This window comes from Rhipicephalus sanguineus, chromosome 4 (genome assembly GCF_013339695.2).
Source record: "Rhipicephalus sanguineus isolate Rsan-2018 chromosome 4, BIME_Rsan_1.4, whole genome shotgun sequence".
NCBI classification, from domain to species: Eukaryota; Metazoa; Arthropoda; class Arachnida; order Ixodida; family Ixodidae; genus Rhipicephalus; species Rhipicephalus sanguineus.
Genome location: NC_051179.1, coordinates 127448373 through 127465276, shown reverse-complemented (window position 1 = coordinate 127465276; position 16904 = coordinate 127448373). Strand labels below are relative to the sequence as shown.

General features: G+C 44.4%; 1 protein-coding gene and 1 long non-coding RNA gene across 2 annotated transcripts in view; both read right to left on the bottom strand.

Annotated features, from left to right (window-relative positions):
- LOC125756219 (gastrula zinc finger protein XlCGF57.1-like) overlaps positions 1-2695 on the bottom strand; it is a 64523-nt gene extending 61828 nt beyond the window's left edge. The window contains exon 1 of the mRNA XM_049415143.1: positions 2600-2695. The gene's annotated coding sequence lies outside the window, so the exon portion shown is untranslated. The remainder of the gene's footprint in view (positions 1-2599) is intronic.
- Positions 2696-6638: 3943 nt separating this feature from the next.
- LOC125758206 (uncharacterized) lies at positions 6639-9882 on the bottom strand. Its single transcript, XR_007415971.1, has 3 exons — positions 9390-9882; positions 7342-7406; positions 6639-6972 (listed from the first exon to the last, which is right to left on the bottom strand). It is a non-coding gene; the product is annotated as an uncharacterized LOC125758206 (long non-coding RNA).
- Between the last annotated feature and the right edge of the window lie 7022 nt (positions 9883-16904).

Genomic DNA, 16904 nt, shown 5'->3' with positions numbered 1-16904 from the left:
GCGAGTGAAGTGAATTGCACACGGCTAGGGTCTCAGCATGGCTGTGACACAAGCGCTACTGAATGGGATGTTAAATGCTCGTGTTCCGTTGAAGACGTAATACCGCGTTCCCGACTGCGCAAGTAATGACGACGGCGTATTATGTTTGCAAACCATAACCACGTTAAAACGTGCGGTCCCGTGCTGCAGCGATGACGCTACTCGCTGGCGGCCTACTACTGCGGCAAATCCGTCAGGCAGGCTCGGTACGTACTACCTCTGTGTGCCGTTCAGCTCATACGTCAATTTTAGTTCATGCAGTTTTATGTAGCACGCACAGGATTTCGCAAAGCATCGTTATGCACGGTAACGGAGCTGAAATATAACCTTTCACACCGCAGCAAATAATTAGGTGGGGGGTACTTTGCACTTTCCATGGTTTGGGAAAGTATTTTAGTCTCATATCCAATTCAGCGCGGCTCATGACTTCATCCGGTGAAAGTGGCACGGGCCCTACGTCCGCACGTCCTATCTGTTCCTATGCTAACAAACGGGTTGACCCTCCTCCTGGCGCCATCTTGAAAAGCACGGCGCGCCACCTATAGTCCGTGGGCATTGCGAATACCACAGAGACCACAAAGCGATTATCACTACCGTTACTCTAAAGTAACAAGGAACACCCCCCCCTCCCCCGCCCTCCCTTCAGCATGTGTGGTGTTTCTTCGCCGGATATTCACGTTCGCAGGGCGGAACGGCGGCCAGTTTTTTAAAGCACGCATCAAAAATTTCGATTAATCGATTGAAACATCACAACGAAAGCAATTAATCGATCAAAGCTTAGGCTAAATCGACGAACGAATAACGATTAAAATTTTAATCGACCATTCCTACCTTCGGATAAGGCGCCCGTTGCTGTACCAATTGAGCTACGGCGGAATCCGCTCGTACATTTTATCAGGTGTTTATGTGCATGCAAACCTGGGAGTCCTAGCGCCGCTCGTAGCCGTGACGGCGAGTGTGGATCACTTCTTTTGCCAGCTGGCATCACGTAGCACGTGATCATTGAACGAGTGGAAAACTGACCGATAAGCCCACGCATACTACCTGAAGGCATCAAGCGCGCCGGAAACAGACCCTGCTGTGAATGAACGAAATGAGTTGAATTTAATGGCTCGTTACACGAAGGTTGAAGGTTCCGTTCCTGCAGGCGGCAACTTGTCTCCACTTTACTTTCTTCACATTTACATCGTAATTACTACAGTACAGTTAAAACAATACAATTAACGTCCCCTCTACCTTTATTGGCTTCACTATCTGTTGTTTTTTCATAAAGGTTGTATCTACTCTCAGGAGCGTGACGACGATCAATTTAGGCTTTTTATTATATCGCCAGCCGGATACGTCTTCCAGCGGAAACAAAGGCGCGTATACACCAGAGCACGCCTGTCTCGCACCCAGGCTGCTGGCGAGCCGAGCGGATACTCTCGCACCCAGACGCTAGGCTGACCGGGCTGCCGAGGCGCGCGCGGGCAGCACCAAGTAAACAGGGCAAGCTGCAGTTCTGAGGCTTTAAAGTGCGAAAAAGTACCCGTTCACGCCGCTTCAGCGTGTAAGAGCTCGTCTGGGCACTACTGCGTTGTCTTTGGATGCCAAAACAAGCAGCGCAACAAGAGGATATTAGCGTTGTCTGCGACGATTACGACGCGCCACGGAAATAGTGCCGGTGTGGTGTTTTAAGCTTCGCCGCGAGTGGATAACTGTGATTCAAGCAAAAAAACTAGGAGCCGAGTGAAAATGCGCGAGTAAGTACACTAATTGCGTGTATTCTGCAGTGTGATGCCCACCTATTTCATTTTGCGAACCTGATTTGCGTGACACGCAGCTGGGTTGAATGCAGGCGCGAGCTTTGTGTGGGGGTGCACTTCATACCTTTGAGCGTTTCCTTTGACGAAAGTCTCGTGCAAGGTAGTGCTTTCAAGGCCAAGCAATCAGCATGCTTTGCCACTTTCAACGTAGTATTAAGCTTTAGTGATTTGATGGCATCCACGCCTTCGAGATTTCGTCTTCAAAAGGTAATAAATGGCACGGTGCTCCTCAACAGCTGGTCAGAATTTCGTGCTTTCATTGCAGCGTTTGATGTCCCCAAATTTATTTGGACACGAGGCATCCAGCTGCACATAATACATATATTGGCACGTAAGTAAACAGTACTCGCGCCAGTGTCCTTTACGTCGCAGGCGTAGCTAACCGGCTTAACTAAGAGTAGCACAGTTTCGCTTGTAAAGCATCATCGTTACATGAATAAATCGCGCAGGTAGCTTCCAAATGGGATCGCTGAACGATACTGCAGGTTATACTCTCTGATAGCACGCTTTTGTGAGCAAGACGCATTATTGTAAGAGCGCTCGTGAAACAAAAATTACGTTCCGCGAAACTACCCCGTAAAGCGTACTCTAATTATTACGCGATGCATGCTGAAATGATCACATTCCACAAAACTTTGTGCACAACTTGTAATATGGCGCAACAAAACATCGTTTCACTCTTTCGCGAGCTGCACTGCAATTACGATTCACGCGTACCACAGCGAGAACGTTTTTTTACAAATGTAACAGCGTACGTATCTGACGAGGTGGCTTCCGCAGCTCACTCAAGATGTTCTTGATGTTCCAATAAAATCAGCGAAAATGTCCAGGCTGGAAAAGACGCGAAACACGCTCTCCGACGGGCTGAGTTTCGGGAGTTACACGTTTGCTCTGTGTAGCGTCTGCTGGCGTGGCAGCCCGCGCATGTTTTTCGTCGCGTGTGCGATAGATGGCGCGACGCGCGATGCAAATATGGCGATGCGCATGGAATTCTCTGTGTTCTGGTCTGATCCTCGACACGTCACGCAGGCTAGGAACGGGGAAGGGAATCCAGTTCAGATACGCGCGCAGCTCGCAATCCGTCTCAGATCCATGAGCAGCTCACAAGTGCGGCACTTAATACACTTCGAGCGTAGGAGTTCCCTCCGTGGCGCCCGGGGTGTAGCATGGTGTAGCCCATCGGCAGGGTTGCCAGGTCGAAAAGACGCAATATAGCCAGAAAATGATAAAAGCTAGCCAAAAAGTAGCCAACTTTAGCGAAGGGCAGTAAAGGTAGCCGAAAATAGCCACGCGTGTGAAAACCGCTTCCACGTTTTTATTTAAATGGCTAAATGCCATAGCTTTTTCGGGGAAAATGTAAATATGTGCTTTAAAAGACTTTAATGTTGGGCGAGTTGGTGTTGGGACCTAAATATCGTCGTAAGCAGCACAATGGACGAACACTGCGCTTGTCTTAGTGTGTTCCTTTGTGTTGTCCTGTCTCATTGCGCTACCTACGTTGGTAAATACGTGCAGCACGAGCACTTTAAAATTACCATTCCTGTGGTTCCGGCGTCAGTTTTTGACTTTAGCCATCATTTCGTGCATGATAACGTAGTGTGTGCGCTGTTGAAAAAAACTACTCTCTCTTCACGCGTATTGCATGACTTGAAACGACTAGAAGTTGCGACAATAAAAACGAGTCTTAGGCATGATCAGTGCGCTCAAGATCACAGTCTCTGGCATTGAAGCATAAATTGTACCTTCTTGTATAATAGAAGCGCAAAAAGGACAAGGACAAGAAAGTGCACAACACGAGCGCTTCGTGTTGTGCTCGCGTTGTGCACTTGCTTGTCCTTGCCCTCTTTGCGCTTCTGGTATACAAGAATAAATAGGTACGAACTAGCTCACCTTTCTGTTTTGCTTCATAAACTGGAGCCACTTCCACCACAATTTCCTCCGTGACGACGAATCCAGAGTCGCAGTCTGTACCTAAGCCTAAGAAACGATACAAGCAGTTCGATGGATTGATTGGTGGGCGAGTTGGTACGACATTCTAGAGAGATCACTAAAAAACCAGGACACAAGAGGCAAATGCGGCAACACGAGCGGTAACTAACCTCTGTTCATAGTGAGCGCTTGTGTTGCCGCCTTTGCCTTTTGTGTACTGGTTTTCCAGTACTCACTTGAAATGTTGGGCACCCGATTTCTAATGTCGATGAATGCAGAGCGCTTTCGATTGTCCTGCTCCCTTTTAATTGTGGTTTAAGGCCGCGTTCATCAATGGCTGATCTGCAAAATGAGGCATCCTGCAATAGTTTTGGCTTAGTCCGAGCCAGTTATACAAAAGAATTTTCTTTAAGAGCGCGCGAGACATGCTTGGCTGGCAGGTTATAAACGTGTTTATATTTATGTTGCGATCGCTACCATTGACCCTTACGCCTGCTTAGGCCGCTGCACCATCATTTGCATAGAAATTCATTATCTGCGTAATCAAACTGAAAACATTTAATTTTCGGAGTTATAAGCACGCTTTGACTGCCATGGTTTGGCCCCATATACTCGAACACCAGCGGTCAAAAGAAAATAGCCAAAAGGGAGCGAAGTAGCCAAGGCGATTTTTCTTCAGCCACCGGCGTAAAAAAAAGTAGCCAAATTGGCGCAAAGTAGCCAAACCTGGCAACCCTGCCCATCGGTAAGTCGTTCATTTCGCTGCTCCAGCTGCTCTTGGTCAAGTGGCGTACACAATTCGGGCATTAAAAGAGATTATATGGACGCGGCATTTTTCTATAGATTGCACTTCGATCGAACCTCGCGAGTCAGCAAGGCAAGCGCAGCAATTTACGATAATCGAACTACCCTTGCGATGCGACTACGCAAGCGGAAACTATCACTGACACGCGTGAGCAGAGCGCAGCGCGGCGAAAGCAGAACTTTTGGACCATCCGCACCGTTCTCCAAGGTAACAAAAAAAAAAAAATGGAGGACGCTTGAGCTTCTCCCTTAAGAATAGAACGCGATAGTTTGATCGCGCCCCGTGCGCATCGCCTTCTCAACTGCTAGCCTCGTTTCGGTTCTCGGTGCATGCCTCAACCGTGCCGTAATGAAACGAACTAGTGTGCGCGTAACATTGGCCGTTTCAAAGTATCCTATAATACCTATTACAAATAAAGTTGGTAAGCGTCCGCGACGCCATACTTAATCCTTTTGCGAATCAGCGAAGGGCCCACTACGCGTCCGTAGGGCAACACGCGATCCTACGCAGCTGTTCACTTTGTTGATGCTTTCGCTGATGATGATGATTAAATGTCTGAGCGCTTTGCAATGGGTGGGCCTTTAAAACACCCACTCATTGCGCAATTCACATGTTTGGACGCCTGGCGCGATTCTGCGCTTTTGCCATGCAACATTACATGCGTTAAGAAGACTCCTTCCACATTCATGTAGTGTTTTTTCCCGATGCAGTTTCAAGAAGATGAGTGGTTCATCATGTCGACTATGTACTTTGGTAGAAACACCGCATCGGCTACGAGCGGAGGTTCAACAGGACTTTCTGATGACACGTCCAGTGATTACCGTATCGTTCTGCCCCGCCTGCCCCAGAGGTAATGTTTTAAACAACAACGTTGCTTGTTGGACGAGTTGGAACAAGTTAGTCATAGTGGTATTTAGCGCAAACAGTAGACAAAGGAGAGGACGTGGACGCAGCGCATTCTTCCAACTAAAATTTACTCGAGAAGAACACATATATATATATATATACAGACCAGGTGATCAAAAAAGAAAAAAAAGAAGAGAAGAAAAAACCTGAGAGTAAAAGGATAAATTTTAGTTGGAATAAATTTGGAAAAATTGGAATAGTTGAAAAAAAAACGAATAAATTTTAGTTGGAAGAATGCGCTGCGCGTCCACGTCCTCTCCTTTGTCCTTTCTCTACTGTTCGCGCTGAATACCATTATGATTTTGTTTTAAACGCCGTATTTCTGCACGTGGACCTCCGCGGTCGCCCGTACTTGGCTCTTGACTTCCGTGATGCATTGAAGCAAGTGGTAAACTTAAAAGACCTGCTGGCTTTAGGACAGTATCAGATGAGTCACGTACGTGTGGATGGTGACATGCGCGAATGAGCCGACTAAAGAGAAACTGCTACGATGTAGTGACTTCCGTGCAAAAAGGACTCAGGTGTCTTGAAGTGAACGCTACTTCAAGAGATGTTAAGCTGAAGCTGCTCTGGCTTCCTGAACACCTCGAGAACAAGCATGTTCTTGAAGCTTTTGAGCGATTTGGAAAGGTGCACTTGGTCACTAAGGAAAAATGGCAGTGCGATGATATGGATCATATGGGCCCTTATGAAAATGTGAGACGAGTTCAAAAAGAAAGTCTAATGACTTCTGACATTTCAGTCATTTGACGCTCTAATGTGTCCCTTTAGAATTTTGTAATGTATTTGAAATGCCATTCAAAAACATATTGGCCGATCATTCTGATGCGTATTAACATGTGATAGTCTGATGCGGATTAACATGTGATAGTCCGATGCGTATTAACATGTGATAGTCTAGTGAGCATGAAACGACCTTTGACATCAACACTCATTTGATTCTCTAATGTATTTCTTCAGAATTGTTTTAATGTACTCATAATGTCATTCAAAAACATATTGGCCACCGTCATTCTAATGTGTCCGTATGAGTGACTTTCTTGTGAGTATGAAACATCCTGTTTGCAATGACCCTCGGCCAAGCTTGTGCTTCGTGGCCAATGACATTCATAACATTCCTGAAACAGAACTATTACAGTGCATGATAAGATTTATGATATGTCCGGATGATGGTACGGAATCACATATTAGTTGTGCCTGACAATGTGTTTGCTGGTTGATACACATGCAGCCAAGCATCATACAAAAGTGCATGTATGCACCTTCTACGACACTTGTGCTGTACAAAGACATTTCTCAACAAAAGAAAATGGATAAAAACATTTATTGACTGGGAAACATGCAGAGGTTAAATGAAAGAAAAATATGGTGTACACCTGTCATATCTTCGTTTCGTTTAATCTGTCTACTTAACATTGATGACAGATTGCTTTTGATGCGCAGGGTCCTTGTAGGGAATCCATGTATGTGTATCCATGCATGTGTATCCTGCACGAAAGATCGCAGTAAATATATAAGAGTTGCAAAGAAAACTTTATCCAACACATCGTGCACCTTAGAACACTTAGATGTACTGCCAAGGCCCCGTGCAGGTAGTTGACAAAAAGCACTTTTGTGAAGTTAGAGTTAGTCAAAATTGCATCTTATATCGCATTTCCAATAGAAACTTTCAGCAAATCCTGTAAGAAAACAGGAAAACAACACAGAAGGTCAAGTCCTGCATCAAGTATACATTAATGGAGTTACGTCTAGGGTCTTGTTTCTTTGATCTTAGAATTCCCTCAAAAAAGTTGCAATAGGTTCATGAGCAGGCGCAACATGTCGAAGCTTTTTGTAAAGATTGAAACAAATGCCTACCATAAAATATAAGCTCGACCAGGCTCACAGGTAGAACGCTCCCATCTTCGTCTGCAAGCTGTCGTCTGCTTCAGTTCCACGAACAGGTAGGATCACCGGGTACATATGTTAAGGATACCAGAAAACATTCATGAGTTGGCGCACCACACAGACCTTACAGCTCACACACAATACATACAATGTATTCAGGCAAGTCTATGTTTATATACCAGCAAGGGCCTTGAATGATGGACTCAGATTGCGCTATAAGAACAAGTATAACCTGAGCAACGGCTCATGGCAGACAACTGTAATGGTGCCATTGCAAGCCGAACTTTCAGAAACTTATTTACTTAGTAAACACTATGTGGTTGGAGAACGCAGATTACGATATAGGTCATTTAAATGACGAAAATTACATCAACTCTGCTACACAATATAAAATGCATAAATTGATAAAATAAGAGTATGTGTGGCCCATGTGCACACTCAATAATGCCGAGCTTTACATATTGTATTATATGATGAATTTGAGCCGTTTAGGAAAGTAATTCTAGTCGTGTTAAAGCCAATCAATGCCTGGAATATCGGCTTGAATTTGTAGTTCTGCAAGCCATAAAAAAAACCGTTAACCACTTTTGTCAGCCTTCTCTAAACTTCTGCACACATAGTTACATATGAGAGTTTAGATTCGTTTCCCATAATAATTACTTCATAAAATTAAAGTAGCACTCTCACAATGAATGCTACGTCTTAGTCGCACAACCTGCAAATAAGAGCGCTTTTCAGTTTCATGCTGCCTTAAGAAAAGCTCACAAAAGAAACATGAACTTTAGATAAGCACATAATTGAGGTGTGCTTTTGCCACCCCAGCACAGTGGATAAAAAGCTCTTGGAACAGTGCTGCTTAACCATTACAACAACTTCTGTTAATATAAACCAGTATGCTTCAGGAAACAATATAACGACGGGAAAAATATTTGACATCATTTTTCTCAAACACAAATATTGCAACAAAGGGCACCTTGCCAAACGCAACTGGCATATTTGTCTAGAATTGATAATTATATACATCTTGTGCTCTTTCAAATTACTGTACACATGGTGTTAGTACCAGAATATAACCTAATTCACTGACTTGTATTATCTTCAAGTGGGTTCACCCAACGCAAGTTCGTTTCTCGTAGCAACGACCTTGCACAGTCAGATTAAAATCCTAACCATAGTGCAACTAACTTCTAACAAAAACAAGCGCGGTGCAGTAGTCGCGGAGAAAGCCACAAACACACGCCACTGAAGAGCACCGCGCGCGCATGTGCAGCCGCAGCGTGTTTTATATCTTCCTCCCCGCGTACTACATGCCAATTATTACTGAGTTTCCTGAAAAGTTACTTCATTTGTACCTGCATCATGAGAAGGCTAGGCGATGAACGTTATGTTTAAAGCAGTTCTATTTCCGAAGTGATAAGCCATCGTACAAGTAGCTTCAGGCGATGATCTCGTGCAGTATACAGCTGTAGTCGATTTCAATAACTTTCGACGACGCTAAGAAGTTTATTTACAGAATCACAACTCGGATACAAAAAATCTTGCAAATTATTCTTCCTTCGGTTCACGATCGCTTCTGAGCGGCGGAATGCCAAGAGCGGGCCACTTTCTCTCTCTCCTCGGTCGCGACCCGTCCCCTCTCCGGGAAAGAGCCATGCTCTCAGTCCTTCCCTCCTACCTCACCTCCCCCCTCCGGTCCCCTACGCCCAAAAGGGCGAGTGTTGCCCTCCCTGCGACACATACATCGCGCAGGCGTCCCCAAGGTCAACCAGTTCCCGAGTAGAGAAGCAGCATCGGGAAGCGGGCGGGCCGAGCGACAGGCATTCTTGGAATCGAAAAACAGCCAAGGAAGAAGAGCGCCATGACAAGAAACGCTTGCGTTACAGAAGCGAGCGGAGTATCGCGCAAAGCAACGCGCCTTCATCCACCCGTTGCAGTTGTAGGTAGTGAACGCACATGGTGAGTGCTTCATACAACCGTATAAAGTGCACAGAAAGCATTGAGCATAGCGTAAAACATACCTGTCTATCATCCTTCCTCTGGCCATCATCCCCGCAGAGTGAACACACCGCCCAGACGATCACACTCGGTTCCTGCGTAAAAGACGTCATGTAATGAAATAACCTAGCTGTGTAATTCAGAAATATTCTAGAACTTACCAAAATCATGCATCCACTGTGCACTCTTCAGCTTTACAGTCCACAATGTACCGTACACTCGGCGACAGTCTTGTCAAAAGGCTGCTGTACGTCCGCACTCGCCTTCAGTCACGAGACTAGGACCTAGATCGTCTTGGAAGGTACACTTGACATTGAATCAAGTAACCAACGTGCATAATCGATAAACGTGGTAACGAAGCATTGCAGAACACAGCATGGCACACACACACACAAACCGCGCGCACCGTGCACCCGTCAAACAACTAAAGCGCCCCCAAGGACAACTTTTCTTGGCAATGAAGGGAAGGCTACGGGGGCGGAGCTACTGCACATGTACTGCTCCGCGAAATAGTCCGGTTCGGCGCGCGTTTCGAATTTAGTTTTGGTTGTGAACCTTCCGTACCTCATGTGACGGCCATTTCATTGTTCGAGCGGCCGTCTCAGGCTTATACAGCCATTTGCTAGTGAAATTCGTCAGAAGCTCCCTCGGCGAGTCGTCGGGAAAGCTGGAGGGTGACGAGCGCTCACTTGAAGACGAAGGCGCTATTTGACTGTGAGGTGCACGTAAAAGGTGCGACGTTTTCACAAGTGCAAAAACGCGAAATGACGCTGCATAAATCAAAACAAATATAAATATCTCCTTGGTGCGCGCTGACCCTCTCTTCAAACAGCGCTCCGTAGAAAATAAAGCAATGTTGTTGTTTTTATTTGTCACTGTACATAAAAAAAGTGTATTTATGGCTTTTTTTAACCCGTGTGTGCATGTTGGGAATGTGTTATGGCTGTTCGATTTTGTTATACAACTATACATTTTGTTTTGGGGAAATGAAAGTTAGAAATGGGCAGTTTTCAAACTCGCATCGCAGACGACGGTCATCTCTGAGTCCTTACTCAAAAGAAACGCTTTTGTGTTTCAAGTTACTGCCCTCTCCCGTGGATAGAAAGAGGTAGGGATTATGATAGGAGGAGGGAATGGGTAGGGTGTGATAGGCGACACCCCACGTTGCACACAGAGGAGGTGAATGGGACAAGGAAGGAGTGAAGGGAGAGAGGAGTTGACGCCGTGGAGAACGGAAGAGTCGCGTGGAGACGACATTACGAGGAGGCGGGGCGGGAGAAGGATGTACGCGACGTTGGGCCAAATCGAACTTTGGTTGTCGGCTGCTTCTGACCAGCGTTGCAACAGCGAGGAGAGATAGAGACAGTAGTTTGAGGTTGGGAAAAACGCTTGTCCGCGTATCTTTGCAACCAACAACATTCTGTTTTGGACATATATGTAAGTGCCCCATGCATAAGAACAGTCCCTAATTTTTATCACAACAATAACGAACTTTTTTTCTGTACGTCACCCATTGTCCACAGTTCCAATTCTTCTCCGCCCCCCAAAATCCTTCGCGACGCCGTGCGGGTAATCCCCACTCTCCTCCGTTAATTTCTAGTGTACAAATGGGCAACACGGGCCCCTGAGCGAGTGTTCGCAGTGTCACTTGATCATATCTGTTCATATTTGCATATGTGATCGACTCATGCCTTTTAAAAATAAGGAAATGCTTACTTCTATTATACGGCAGGTAATATAATGAACATTGCTGCGGTCGTCAGCAATTCTTCAATCGCCGGTGCATGGGCGATATATGTAAAATATTTACGCATTCTACTGAAACACGATATTTGTGTACATTGCAACACAAATTGTTTATTGCTTGTAGTCTCTGAAAGACGAACTTGTCTATTGTGATAAACTGATTTTACGGTGGCGATTAAGGCTTTTTAACTTCTTTGTTGTGATGCGCGTTTTGACATTAGGAACGGCAACTGAAAGTCTGAACACTTCAGTCACCAGAAATTAAAGTGCACATGGTCATTTGACTCTCCGATGTACACTTAATGTTAAACGACATTAGGCTTTGCATGTCTAATGTCTGTCTAGTGACTCATTAGGAGCGCACCTAGTCGACACTAGACACTCAAGACTCATTTTCATAAGGGGGTACCGGAATCCGCCATGTAGCGATGACGCTAGATGAAGGAAGAACCATTGAAGAGATACCACACCTTGTGTCAATTAACGGGAACCAGTCAATGATTGTCATACCGGGCAGGGCGCCACTCTGTTTGCGATGCAACAGAGTGGGGCGTGTGCGCCGTCAGTGCAGAACTCCACGTTGCTCATTGTGTGGCAGGTATAGACATACCAGCGAAGTTTGTGTCAGCACTTACGCCAGTAAGGTACGTTCTGCAGAGGAAGAACTGCATCATGAACTCCTGATGAATGTCACAGAGGTTGTGGACGCATCTGGCGCTCTTCGTCGTCCTTTGACTGAAGCAAAAGAAAGCTGCGCTATGGAGCAGGTAGAAGAAACCCAGTGTACTGATGAAAATGAGTTGAGAAGCACAGAAAAACAGTGCGATGATGTGCCTCCAAAACCTCTCTATAAAACACCGTCGAATTATGATATAGGAGGGTACGCTGATACAATACACCAGAGCAGCCTTCTACTGCGTCTGCTTGTCGTTCCAAGGAAAGCCTGAAACAAGACAGTGGTCCAGCCTGCCAGCAGAACCAGAATTACGAAGCTCAACCTCCTAAAAAGGTGCTCATTCCGCCTAAGGAGCTTCCACGTGAGCATAGTCAGCGGTGATGGTGACACAACGGAGGATGCTCTTCTCATGAAAAGCCGGGAAAAGAAAACTGCGGGTGTGCGAGCCAAGCCGTAAGACAAGCGCACTACACCGCACAAGGCTCTGGATGACAATCCGGGGGCAAGCAACTCGTAGTTCTGCAACCATGGCTACCTCCAAGCCTCTGCACATAGCGACTTTAAATGCCCGTGGCCTCAGATCTACCCTTCGGCAGAAGCAGCTGTCCAAGCTGCTTCACCAAGAGCAAGTAGACATAGTTGCTGTGCAGGAGACCAAGATTTCATCAGACGAGGACACAGCGAAAGTGGTGACATCGTTCGTCAACGCATATGATGTGTGCATGAGTCACGCTGTGGGAGTGTCGGGTTGGTGTTTTGTTTCTGCGTAGGAGCCTTGGTTACAATTCGTTGACGCTGCACACCGATGGTGAAGGGAGATTGATCTGCTGTGACTTCATGCTTGAAACTTTGAGTGTTCGTGTGATATGTATCTGTACACCGAACAGCGTAGTTTGATGCACTTGCGCCACTTTTGTCCTCGGATAGTGCCATCATTTTTATTGGTGACTAACTGTTTGTGTAGCCCTGGTGATCGTGCAACGCATAGTAACCAATATGATCGCAGTGCGGCGACTTTGCTCGGCCTGATAAGAGATAGTGGACTTATTGATGTCAATGAACACGAGCATAACGAGATTCGGTTTACGCACTTTAACTGCTCATCTCCAGCTCGTTTAGATAGAATTTGTGTGTCCCAATGCCTCGCGAGTAGGGTAACAAATTATCGAGTTCGCCCTATATTTTTCTCGGACCACTGTTTCGCATCGGCATCTTTTGGAACATCTCGACGCCGCCTGCACCTTGTGAATTTGGACTTATGGAAATTTAACAACAGATTATCGCAGCGTGATACCTTTGTCGATGGCGTGTATCGCACAATTGTTCATTCTCTCGCAAAAATGGCAGTATTTTTGCTCAATGTTTTAAACAGGAGGTAAAAATGCTTGCAATAGAAGAATCATCTCGCTTAGCTTTCGAACGAAAGTGGCAGCAAAAAGCATACTTAGACGATCTTGTAGAACTGCACCCCTTGGAGTTGGAACACCCTGGACGATGCATACACAGAGGCCATACGTTCTGTCAAAGCAAACTTGTGTTTCGACACGGAACGTTTTAGAGGGGCATTTATTCGATCACGTGAGAAGCGATTCTTTCATGAGTAACCTTCAAAACGCAGTTTTGATGATGAAAGAAGACACGCACTTTCTAAGGAAGTTAGCGAAATTCAAACACAGTCTAAACTAATTTATGATAGACCTTCAATATTAAAAGAATTCGAGGGGTGTTATACTGCACTTTTTGGCACACCGATAGTCACTGGACAGCGTGATGCAGTTTCAACATTTATCAATCTTTTGCCTAGATTAACAGAGGAAGATAAATCAATGTTGGAAGCAGACATTTCTCTTGAAGAAATTGCTTTGACAGTGAAAAATCTACAAGAACGAAAAACACCTGGTCCTGATGATCTCAAAGCTGTGTTTTATAAGCAGTTTCAAGAAAATTTATGCCCAATTCTCTTGGAGGTTTTCAAATATGCTTTCGATATTAACATGGTACCACCCACGTTTTATTATGGCCACACTATACTCACTCCGAAAGTTGAATCAGTGGATGTGAAAAGACAGATTGGCGGATACCAACCGATATCGTTATATATTATCAACTATAAAATTTTCGCTAAAATTCTAGCAAAGAGGCTGCAATCTGCCATTCGTGATCTAGTGGGAGAGCATCAGACTGGTGGAATCAGAGCGGCAGCATACAGACGAATATACACATTGGTCGTTGAATTCTAGAGTGCGTGTCTGGCAGTTATATATGAACAGATTGCTCTTATTCAACTGGATTTTGGCTAAAGCTTTTGATAAAGTGAGCCATGATTTTCTTTTTGAACTTCTAAGTGATATCAATACTGGGAACATTCTGCTAAATGGAATTAGGATGTGCTACAATAGTGGAACAACCAAGCTGATCGTAAACGATTCCCTCTCATCTCCTATTCACAATCACTCCCCCTCTGTGAGAAAAGGATATCCCCTTTCACCGTTACTTTTAAATGCGAATCATTTCTTAGCGAACCTTAGACACGTTTAGCGTTTCTATCTATCTATCTATCTATCTTCATCTATCTATCTATCTATCTATCTATCTATCTATCTATCTATCTACTATCTATCTATCTATCTATCTATCTATCTATCTATCTATCTATCTATCTATCTATCATCTATCTATCATCTATCTATCTATCTATATATATATCTATCTATCTATCTATCTATCTATCTATCTCTATCTATCTATATCTATCTATCTATCTATCTATCTATCTATCTATCTATCTATCTATATATCTATCTATCTATCTATCTATCTATCTATCTATCTATCTATCATCTATCTATCTATCTATCTATCTATCTATCTATCTATCTATCTATCTATCTATATCTATCTATCTATCTATCTATCTATCTATCTATCATCTATCTATCTATCTATCTATCTATCTATCTATCTACTATCTATCTATCTATCTATCTATCTATCTATCTATCTATCTATCTATCTATCTATCTATCTATCTATCTATCTATCATCATCTATCTATCTATCTATCTATCTATATATCTATCTATCTATCTATCTATCTATCTATCTATCTAGCCGCCTACGTCTGGGTGCTCTCAAGATCGCCTCCTTAACTTGGTGTAGATCAAAACTGGCATGGGAGGGTAACAAGAGGGTTTACGAATATGACTGTCTGGTCATGACATGAATGAAGTGAAAATCCGGTCGCATACGTCGTCAAACCCTTTCCTCCAGACACGTGTGGCGCATACCCATATACACCGGGCCGGGGTATACAGGTATGCGCCACAGGTGATTGACAGTTTACATGTATCTAGGAACGGCGAGAACAGACATTGGTAATTTAAAGGCGACAGCGTTAAGAAAAATCGACACCGGTAGCCTTCACCTGACGAAAGAAAGAATAAAAATTACGATCGCAGCAGGAATCGAACTTAAGCATTCTGCGTGGCAGTCAGGTATTCTACCACAGAGCCACGCCATGTCTAGAAATTGCTTTGGAAAAGACCCTATGCAGGCGTAATGTCGGTGCAACGTCAATTGTGGTTGTAGTGCTGGCTATCTAATTTTATAGTAAAGCAATAAACGCTACATATGTACTCCTATGATACATGCGTCATGTCGGGTTAACGTGAATTGTGGTTCCAATGTTGACTCCGCTTTGATAGCACTCTAACCAACATTACATTTTGTATTCCTATGATTCAGCAAGCTATATTGAAGCGTTGCTCGACCCCGGAGGAGTATAAGCTAAAGAAAGTTACTTGTGATATTCACATTATCGCACCGTCGCATGCCCATCATTTCGATAACGCAGGCGTCTGCGCTCTAACGTGAGTACCGATACTGCGTCAGACCATAAGTTACCATTTAAACGTACCATTAGACCGCCATTTAAACGTCAGTCTATTCGGCCTGCCTGGTGAGCCCACGATGTGCGCACAACTCCTCCATAAAAAAATAAAAACACGTAGATCCACACTCGTAACGCTTTGCTCAAGTCCAAAAAATGCAGCATAGAACTATACTGGCTGCCTGCTTCGCATGACACCGATTCCCACAATGCGTGGGATCAGCCGAATTTTTTGCTCTTTTATCTCGAACCGTTGTGTCACAGTGCCATTACTCAGGATACGGTCATAGGTTTCAGTTATGGCGCACCATCCGTAGAAGTCCTTGGTTATGCCGATGACGTTGCATTTCTATGTTCAGATAAGAAAAGTGTGATAAGAAATGTGTTTAACACAATCATTTTGTGCAGTTACTGGTGCATCCGTTAATTTTGATAAATCCCAAGGATTTTGGTTTGGTCAATGGGCAGTCACTCCATCGCAGTATGCCGATATTAGTTGGGACATGGGTACTTCACGTTATCATGGCGTTCCCCTTGATCAATTCCGCAACAGTAACGCACACTGGTCTGATTGTGGCATAAAGCTTCGCCATGCATCTGAGGCTTGGGGTGGAAGAGAACTCTCCATCTTTGCGAGGGCAAAAGTCTGCAATGTATTTTTAGCTGCCAAACTAATTTATGTGTTTCAAGTCCTTCATTGTGCCAGAAAAAGTATAGTTCATAAGATATTCGCCCGCTTCGTGGCGCTCTACTTGGGAGCCGATGAGGATAGATAGCTTGTTCCTTCCACTTGAAAGGGGTGGTGTTGGCCTTGCGCATTTGTTTATATGGCAATTAGTTGCCCATTTTATTTACTCTCGCGATGTGGCACATAGTTTTCTACAAGAGATGATTCAACGTCGTCTCTCACTTTATTTACCATCTCTTATTGTGTCATCCTTTGAGGAAAATTGTTCGCTCTATGGGTTGCAAAAAGAAATTGTGGATGCTCTACTATTTCTGCAGACAACGTTTTCAACAACCTATTTATTTAGCGCAAGCCGAAAGGAGTTCGTGAAAAGTGCTATTCATGTATGCTTTCCGATCTCACTATATCGGGCCACATTTGGAAATCGTCAGTTTTCTGATGTACTAACTCGAGTTAAAAAAAAAAAATGTGCGTCTCCAGGAACAAAGAGTTTCTTTTTAAAATGACATGGCTTCCTGTCATGACATGGCAAAGCACTA